Below are 10,578 nucleotides of genomic sequence, written 5' to 3'. Positions count from 1 at the left end.
ATCTCACATCCTGATACATATTCGTGGTGCTTGGATGCAAAGAATATGGTGTAGTGTGAGATTCATCATGAATCTCTCGCCTCAATGTAGTGTCTAACGGAACACATATCCAACCCTTGTATCTCAACAAGCCCAACTGAAACACTGTATAATCTCTGGATGCTCCAGCCAAAACATCCTCTCTGATCTTGATCAGCTGTGGATCACCCAACTGACCCCCTTGATTTTCTCCAACAGTGTAGATTGTAGCATAATATTGGCCAATTGGCCCACCAGCAACTTTATACCAGCTCTGGTCATATCATTTGCTAACTCTCTAGCTATCAGCCTCGAACTATAAATCTGTCCCGGACCCTTCTGACTTAAAGCATTAGCTACCACGTTGGCTTTTCCTGGATGATACAAAATCTCACATTCATAATCTTTCACTAACTCTAGCCCCTTTGTCTCATATTCAGATCTTTCTACGTGAAGAAGTATTTCAAGCTCTTGTGGTCTGTATAGATCTCACACTTCTCCCCATAAAGATAATGCCACCATACCTTTAATGTAAAATCCACAGCCGCCAACTCTAAATCATGAGTGGGATATCTCTATGCATACTTCTTCAACTAACGTGAGGCATAAGCAATTACCTTGCCTGATTGCATCATAACACAGCCCAAACCCTGATGTGAAGCATCGCAGTAAATCATAAACTTCTCCTAATCTGTTGGAAGACTCAGAACCGGAGCTGTAATCAATCTCTACTTCAGTTCCTGGAAGCTGTTCTCACACCTGTCTGACCGCACAAACTTATGATTCTTACGCGTCAGCTCAGTCAATGAAGTAGCAATCTTTGAGAACCCTTCCACAAAATGCCTGTAATAATCTGCCAATCCAAGGAAACTTCTAACCTCAAAAGCATTCTTTGGCCTTGGCCAATCTATGACTGCCTCAATCTTCGCTGGATCTACCTTAATCCCCTCCTTACTGAAAATATGCCCAAGAAAAGATACCTGAGATAACCAGAACTCACATTTCTTGAACTTGGCAAACAATCTATGCTCCCTCAGTCTCTGAAGAACCAATCTCAGATGTTGTTTATGCTCCGACTCTGACTGAGAATAAACCAAGATATCATCGATGAAGAAGATCACAAACTGGTCCAGATAATTTGAACACTCTATTAATCTAATCCGTAAAAGCAGTTGGGGCATTAGTCAATCCAAAAGACATGACTAAGAACTCATAATGCCTATATCTAGTGCGAAAAGCAGTCTTCGGTATGTCTCCTTCCTTGACCCTCAACTGATGATAACCCGAACGAAGGTCTATCTTTGAGAATACCATTTTACCTTGCAACTGATCAAACAAATCATCTGTCCTTGGCAAAGGATACTTGTTCTTGATTGTTAACTTATTCAGTTCTCTGTAATTAATGCACATCCTCAGAGAACCATCCTTCTTCTTCACAAACAGAACTGGCGCACCCCAAGGTGAGAAACTAGATCTGATAAAACCCAAATCCAATAGCTCTTGCAACTATACCTTCAATTCTTTTAACTCAGCTAGGGCCATTCAGTAAGGTGCTCTAGACACTGGCTCCATCCCTGGAGCCAGTTCTATCATGAACTCAATCTCTCTGTGTAGTGGCAACCCTGACAAATCTTATAGAAATACATCCAAGAATTCACAGACTAATCTGGTCTCTTCTCGTCTCACTGGCATGACCTGAGTGGTCAACCACACTGGCTAAGAATCCAATGCAACCTCCTGCAATAGATTTCTAGCCCTCAAAACCAAAATCATAGCTATGTGGGGTCCATGCACAGTGCCAACAAACACAAAAGGATCCTCACCTTCAGGCTCAAAGGTGACAATCTTCCTTCTGCAATCAATCGTCGCCCCATACTTCACCAATCAATCCGTACCAAGAATCATATTGAAGTCAGTCATAACCAACTCTATCAATTCCACTGACAACTCTCTGCCCTCCACTGTCACTGGCAAAGATCTGACCCATCTCTTGGATACTACTAACTCCCCAGTGCGTAATAAAGTTCCAAACCCCACAGCATAATAATCACAAGGTCTACACAGTCTATCAATAATTCTACTAGTAACAAAAGAATGTATAGCACTATAATCAATCAAAACATTATAAGGGGTTCCAGCACTAAGAAGTTAACCTGTAACTACTAAGGGTGAAGCCTCAGCTTCTGCTTGTGTCAACACGAACACTCGAGCTGAGGCCGAGCTCTCTGCATTTCTGGGTTCTTCCTTTCTTGCCTTAGGGAAATCTTTCTTGAGATGACCCACTGCTCCACATAAAAAGCAGGCCCTTGCCCTACATTCTCTCAAATGACGCCTCTTGCACGTAGGGCATTCGAGATAAGTCTTCCAGGCCTCACTACCAGTCTGGCGGCCCATTTAAATAACACAGGGTCACCTGTCAGGACCTGGTGCTGGGAAGGTGTTAGGTACCTTCCTCTTTTGATCACTGGGGCCTCTACCCCTACCAGAAACCATAAATGGAGAACCTCTTCTCCTAAATTCTTTTCTGGCTGCATTGTCTCACCAGACCTTATTCTCTGCACTCTTAGCTGATAGTGCCTTCTCAACCACCTGTGCATAGGTAGTAACCCTAGCCACAGTGGTAATGCGAACATCCCGGGCTAATCTAGGTTGTAGCCCCTGGAGACACCTCTCTCTTCTAGTCCTGTCAGTGGGCACCAGCTCCATGGCAAACTTTGCAAACCGATTAAAATTCAAGGCATACTCAGTCACTAATAAACTCCCTTGAAGTAGCCTGATAAATTCCTCAGCTTTTGCCGCCCTAATGGCATCGTTGTAGTACTTCTCATTGAACAGAGTCTGAAACTCTTCCAAACTCAGGGCATTAATGTTTCTTGTTCTGGGATATAACTTCCCACCAAATTCGGGCATCCTCCTGAAACATATACATGGCACAGGCCACCCTCTCATTACTAGTCACCCTCATGAAATCCAGGATGGTGATAATCATGCTCATCAACTGCTCAGCTTTAGTTGGATCTGCACTGCCCTCAAATACTGGAGGCTGCTGCTTTCTGAACCTTTCATAGAGAGGCTCCCATTTATTACTAACCTCTGGTAGCTGCTCAACTGCTGGCATCGATACAAGAGGTGCCTCAGGTACACTGGCTACTGCAGGAACCTACTATTGTCTCAGAAGGCAGAGTTCTTCTCCCTGCCTCAATACTGTATCCTGCAGATCATTACATAATTATTGCCAGTTCTCAGAAGTTGGCTATGGAATCTGATTCTAGTCATTCTCTTGACCCTGATTGTTATTCTGGCCTTGATCACCCTGGCTAGCTGATGAATCTGTCCATCTTGGAATCATTCTTATCAACTTAAGCCTTGTTGCAATAGTCAATACGGCCAGTTAGGCAGTGATAACAAAACCGCTTGTTGCCTCACGATCCAAGAACAAGCAGATAATTATCATATTCCACAGTTATACAAATATACTGATGGATACATGATCACAGCATTTAGCATTTAACATGTATCAAATAGTAATTCATAATGAACAATACTAATATGCATGTTCTAGCAATATCAGTACTAATAAGCACATTCTTGCTGATGATGCAGTATTCAAGGCACAACCTTATCAAGGTATCTCATGTAAATAGGTAAAGCATTTATACCTTATTTAAGCAGTTAAATACATAACTACATAAATAGTTACCAAACCATGAGTCGAGCTTGTCTACAGTGGTGAGTGTACATGCCCAGCCAATCTACAGGAACCCTAAACCTTGACATGCTCTCATACCAAGTTATAACGCCATGGTTACTCCAAGACCATTACTGTGAACTTTGAACCGTGCTTAACTCATTAATCAAGTTCTTTGGTTATAAACGTGCATCTAGGTGTTATTATTAGGTTAAGGGGGAAAACAATCAAAACGAAAGGATATACATTATTTAAAACATAAAACTGTTCATGGGCCCATTAAAACAATTATAAGTTATTTACAATCCAAAATGGTCATTACAGTATAAAATTTACAACATGCCGACCTAAGCGACAAAAATAGGGTGAACCCCCTAGTTCCTCTGAGAAACTCCTTGGTCATGGTGGTCAAGCGGCTGCATATGTACACATCACCACCTAAGCTCTCCATTCAAGGTTGGGTGAGCTTTTTTTTCCCTTTACCTACACCACATAGCACCCATGAGCCAAAGCCCAACAATAAAACTCATTACTGTATGTATCTAACATCAAATGATGATCATGATAATCATCCAGGACTTATAACCCCAAATAAATGAGTGAATGATGTTGTAAGTCACTAATGTCGGTTTCGCACCCTTTACAAATGAGTGACCAAGTCGCTAGCTTAACCTGGATGAGTGATTGATGAGTGAGTCACTAATGTATACCAAATGAGTGACCATGGAGTCACTAGTGTGGGTTCCGTACCCTTAGCCATGTGACCATGGAGTCGCCTGGGCGTTCTGGCCCTGGCTCTGAGTGACTAGTCATGGAACTAGGCAAGCGCTTTCAGTTGTCATCAAACTTGGGGTCAGTCCAGCATTAATGCTCATGATGAGTCATTCAATGCTGATATCGATTAGATCTAATATTTTCGGTTCTGCGTCCATGACGCTTATGCCGTTCTTGACTCATAGGTCAATAACATACCACCGGTGTTCAGTACTGCTGTCGAACTTGACTAATAAGTCACAACTTCACAGTTTGTTCTGACACCATTGCCGATTCAGACTAATAAGTCAGTGCCATTCACAGGTAAGCAATATTTTCTATTCATTTGATATGCAATCAATGTCAACATTTAAATACTCAACATTCCTGACGAATAACCATGCATGTCACATATGGGGTGTCATTTTCTTACCTTTGGCTCGAGCGAGAAATAGTAAAAGAATGACCCTTGAGAACGATCGACCTTTTGTCTCCTTAGTGGTTACCTAGTCATAACCAATTATAACTTCCATTAATGAAAATCAACAATAAAAGGGTCTTGACCTAAACCTCACTCCCGGGACCTCGAATTGTACCCAAACGGTGAGTACATTCGATCCAGAGCCTTAGGAATTGAAACCCCGAGCCAAAAACTCTTAAAAATGCTCAAAATAGGAATCTGAAGAAATAGGGTAGCGCTATAGCGCTACCCCCCTAGCGCCCCAGCGCTCTAGGCAGATTTGAAACCCCCTGAGTAGCACTGTAGCGCTACAACCAGCCAGATTTGCCTTGAATCTTTCCCCTTTCGAATCCACCATTTCCAACCTAAACCAAAAGCTTCCAAACCTCATTATATGTCCCAAATGAACCCAAAAACCATCCGCATATGTCCTAGGCATCACAACCCAAGTAACCCTAGCCAAAAACTCCCATCAATTCATTTTAACTAACCTAGAAATCCAAGCTGAATTTCAAAACAAAAATAGAGCAAAGCTAGAGTTTTAATGGCAAGAAACTTACCTCAAGCTTAGTTTAAGATCCTCTTCAATAGTGGAACACAATCCTAAGCCCTCAAGATCCACTTCCCTAGCTTGAATCCTCAAGAAAAGCTCAAAAATTGAAAAGAAAAAGGAGAGAAAAATGGGAAGGAAAGTTGTACGGGAGAGAGAAGCTTTGATACTCTGTTTTGGCTAACCTTCCATAGCCTTCAATGGCTTAAACATATCCTAGGGGTGAAAAGACTAAATTGCCCCTAGGTCATGTATAGTTTTCTAAAGGCTCCTAAGGGTAAAACCGTCATTTCCCGCCTATTTCGTTAATCATAATTAACACCCTCCAATTCCCGTTATTCTCAAAATTATCAAATACCAATAGTTCATATCCTGTTACCCTTTAATTACCAACAATGCTCTAGTCACCAAAATACCCTGAGAGTCACCCTGAGCCCCGAAATTAATCTCGTTATGACTAAATCGCTAACTTGCATTCAAAGATCGTCTCATGCCGAATGGCTCAAACAAATCCACATTATAATGTGGCCTCAACAATAGTTCATCAACATGCATACAAATATATAATTACGCCCTCAACTGGCCAAATTACCAAAATTCCCCTATGATGAAATTTGGACCCACATGCATGCATTTAACATCATATTATAATTTAATTCACATAAACATACACATAATCATTTAATGGCATAATAAATAAATTATGGCCCTCCCAGCCTACTAATCCAACCACTAAACCGCATTATGGATTTTTCGGGCATTACATAGGTCCCACTCACCACCGGCCTTTCTATCTTTAATTGCCTGAAAGAACAACATCATAAGGGGTGAACTTCTAAGCCCAGTAATGAAAATACAAACAATAGTTCATAGCAAAACTTATTTATACTAATCATACAACATCATAAAACCCTAAGTCATAACATAGCCTAAGTCATAATCATAAATCATAATCTAAATCATAGTTCATAGTCATAAGTCATAATCATCACCATAGGTCATAGATCATAATCATAATAACAAGACACATATAATAAAAAGATAAGTACTTATACAGGGGTTGCAATTAAGCCATGAACAGTAGTCTGTCATACACCAGACATCAACTTAGGCCATCATAAAAGTTTGGCAACCGAGCCTACCGGACATAGGTCCTTCATACATCATTGAACACCTTAGGTCCAGCCACACTTATCACTTTATTGTACTTGAAATGTTAGGTCATACAAAACATAAACTAGGTCATAAACTAAAATACCTAATTTTCCTTACCTTGAGTGTGGAGAGAAAAAGAAAGAGAAGAGATTGCTTGCTATAGAAAACATCCAATCAACCATAAATACAACATAAGATATTTATATTAGAGTCTTATAATAAAACCAAAATGATGAAATCTCGAGTCTTCTCTCTAATGTATATCTACAACAACAACACCAAGAGTTTGGAAACATGGGTAGATTTTGGCTATGTATTGGCATGATGGAGTTCAATATTTCAGTTATGTTGGGGTTTAGAAAGGCAACAATTTTTAAGGAAAAATAAAGAAAATAGAAGAAAAGGATCCTGAGCACTATAAGGACTAGTGTTTCGGCTATGGTTATGTAGAGTGTTTATGGTAAAATAGAGAGAGCATTCTAGACTATGGATTTCAAAATTATGAGAGATTTTTGAGAGCTTTTGAGTGTGAGAAAAATGGTGAAGGTTAAGTCTCTATTTATAGGTTTCAAACCCCAACTCCCTTCCTTGATTTTCTCCACACTATTCAACTTAAATTTTACCAAATCAAACATTCCCTCCACTATATGGTTTCGGAGAGCCTTGTCTTACTCCCTTATTGTTGCTACATCATCTCTAAGTATGCCACATAGTCTCCATTTGGTTCAAACTTTAGTCAAAGTCCAAACTACTATCCTATATCTCGTAACTCTGGACCATTCTATAGTAAAATTAACTTAACTGGAGCTGTAAGATTTTGATTTAAACCGTTTTTATACCATTGGAAAGCTGATTCAATTATATACAACTTTATAGAAATACTATTATTGTAAAATTGTAAGGCCCTACCTCCTTAGAGCCGTTACTAAGTGAGTTTAAAAATGCGCCTTTAACTCGCTAATTGAGATTTTAGGTCAAACAGTGTAATAAAGCCGTAAACAAAGGAAAAACATTAGAGATAGTAATATTTCATAGTAAATCATAAAATTTTTAAACTTGGAATCCCAAAATACAGTTTAAAAATATTTACAACATAAAAACTGTACTAAGTCGGCTAAACGACAAAATTCAAGTTCGTTTACAAGCATCTCCCAAAACCCTCTGGCTGTGGCAGCCAGGCTAGCCAAACATGTACACGCCGCCTCACGCCTGCTGTACTCATGGTTGGTTGATCTTCTCTTTACCCTTACCTGCACCACAGAGCATCTGTGAGCCGAAGCCCCGCAAGAAAGCCCACCAACAAATAACATATGCAACACATAAGTCAAGCATATAAACAGGCCACCAATGGCTAAACACATACGGCCTAGCCGTCCCAAGCATTTACCAAGCCCTTGGTTCGTGGACCACACCGTGAGGATATCCCAGGTATCCTTTTAGGGACTCACCCTGGAAACTCGCACCCCACGTGGTCAACGCTGCTCCCGGCCCCCTGCCGTTCTCGGCCTTGCACTCAACGTGCCTGATGCCATTCCCGGCCCCTCGCCGTTCTCGGTCTACACCGTTCACGGCTCTTGCCGATCACTCACAAAATATCATACATGATATAACAACAAGTACAGAATTCTAGCATAAACAGAAAAAAGAGCTACGCTCTGCAGTTCTAGCATATTGGGCTCGGCCCTACATATCATTTCCATTCAAACACATTGGGCTCAGCCTTGCACACAAGCTCTATGGAAACATGGGTTTTCTTACCTGAGTTCCGAGATTTCTGAGCACCGATGCCCCGAGCACAGCCCTCTAACGTGAGCCTCGCCGAAATCCTAGTCACAACATATTAACAACGTCCATCCATCAAATTCTAATCCAATAAATAACTTCGAGCCATAACCCCAACCTCCGGGACCTTGAATTCTACCAATCTGGGCGATAAAATCCATCCCGAGCCTTACCCCTTGAGTTCCCAAGCCTAAAATATCCTAAAAACTCAAACTGGCACAAAGGGTCGCGGCCCCACCGACAAGAGCCGCGGCTAGCCTCAAAACAGAGGCTAGCACCTCACTGACCCCCACACAGGCCGCGGCGCGCATGAACCTCTCGGCCTCCCATGGCCGCGCGCGCACGCTGGCCGCGGCACTCTACACCGAACCTAGATTTTCACACCATTTTCTAAACCTTTCCTCAAGCCAATTCATCTTAAAACTTGGCTAATATTCCCAGATATCCAACACAGTTATCCCAGCTCAGAAACAACATCAAGACCCCATTAAAATATGCTCTAAAACTCAGCTAGAACACCCAAAGATAAATCAAGCTTAGCTAACATGCAATCCCCATAACCAGCAGAAATTTTAAAGCTAAACCTCAGTAATTAGAGCTTACCTTGCAGAGCTTAATCCCTGAGTTTGATCCTCAAATTCCCAAGCTTCTAGTTTCTAGAGTATCCCAGCTGAAATCCCTTTAATTCCTAGCCAAATCCTTTGAGCTCCCTTTGAGTTTTGCCTTAGAGAGTGAAAGAGAGAGAAAAGAGCTATCTTTAGTTCAAAGAGAATATGTATCGGTTCCTCATGTTTCTAGACAATTCTCCCCTTTTTGTTTTATTTAACTTAAGTCGAAAGGGTTACCTCAAGGCTAGGGGTACCAAAACGTCCCCGAGGGCAAAATGGTAAATTTACCAAATATTCCCGCCTAGACATTCTATCCTCAAATATATCTCCAAATACTTATTTTTATGTCCCGATAACCCCATAACTCATCTAATACCCAAATTACCCCTCGACTCGCCCCGAGTCCGAATCTCAACCCCGTTGTGACTCTCTGGCTAACCGCTCCCCAGGACTGTCTCAGATCGTGCTGTACAGACATATCACATATAAACAACATTTATCACACTTATGCCCATAATATCCAGACGGGGCCCACATGCACATTTAACTAAATTAAACATGCATCATAATCATTTATACACATAAATTCACATATAAGCATATTAAACCACTTATTGCCCTCCAGGCACACTAATCAAGGCCCTTAGCCTGATTAGCAAATTCGGGTCGTTACAACTATCCCCTCCTTACAGAAATTTCGTCCTCGAAATTACCTGAACAGCTCGGGGTACTGTTCCCTCATCTCTGACTCAAGTTCCCACGTCGCCTCCTCAACCTTGCTGTTTCTCCACAGCACCTTCACCAAGGCGATGGTCTTGTTCCTCAAGACCTTATCTTTTCGGTCAAGAATCTGAACCAGCTTCTCCTCATAGGATAAATCCTGATCAAGTTCCAAATTCTCAAAACTTAAAACATGCATTGAATCTGACATATACTTCTGAAGCATGGATACATGGAATACATCATGAACCCCTGATAAAGCTGGAGGCATCGCTAATCTGTAAGCTACCTCTCCAACTCGTTCTAGAATCTCGAAGGGGCCAACAAACCTGTGGCTCAACTTACCCCGAACACCTAACTGTCTCACACCCCTCATGGGTGAAACCCTAAGGAACACATGATCATCAACCTGAAACTCCACTCTCCTGCGTCTCAGGTTCGAATAACTTTTATGTCGACTCTGGGAGGCAAGCATACGCGCTCTAATCTTCTCAACTGCCTCATTGGTCCTCTGAACCATCTCTGGACCCAAATACCTTCTCTCACCTATTTCATCCCAATGAATAGGTGATCTACACTTTCTTCCATAAAGCATCTCGTATGGAGCCACACCAATGGTCAGTTGATAACTATTGTTGTACGAGAATTCGATCCCCCAAAGTCAAGCACACACGCTCACAGTAGATCCTCCAATATCTTAATCGTCCTCTCAGACTGCCCATCCGTCTAAGGAAGATAAGTGGTACTAAATCATAACTGCGTGCCCATAGCCTTCTGCAGACTCTCCCAGAACTTGGAAGTGAAGGTGGGGTCTCTGTCCGACACTATCGACCTCGGAGCCCCA

Source organism: Humulus lupulus, chromosome 3 (assembly GCF_963169125.1).
Source record: "Humulus lupulus chromosome 3, drHumLupu1.1, whole genome shotgun sequence".
NCBI lineage: Eukaryota > Viridiplantae > Streptophyta > Magnoliopsida > Rosales > Cannabaceae > Humulus > Humulus lupulus.
Note: the sequence above shows the minus strand (reverse complement) of the source record.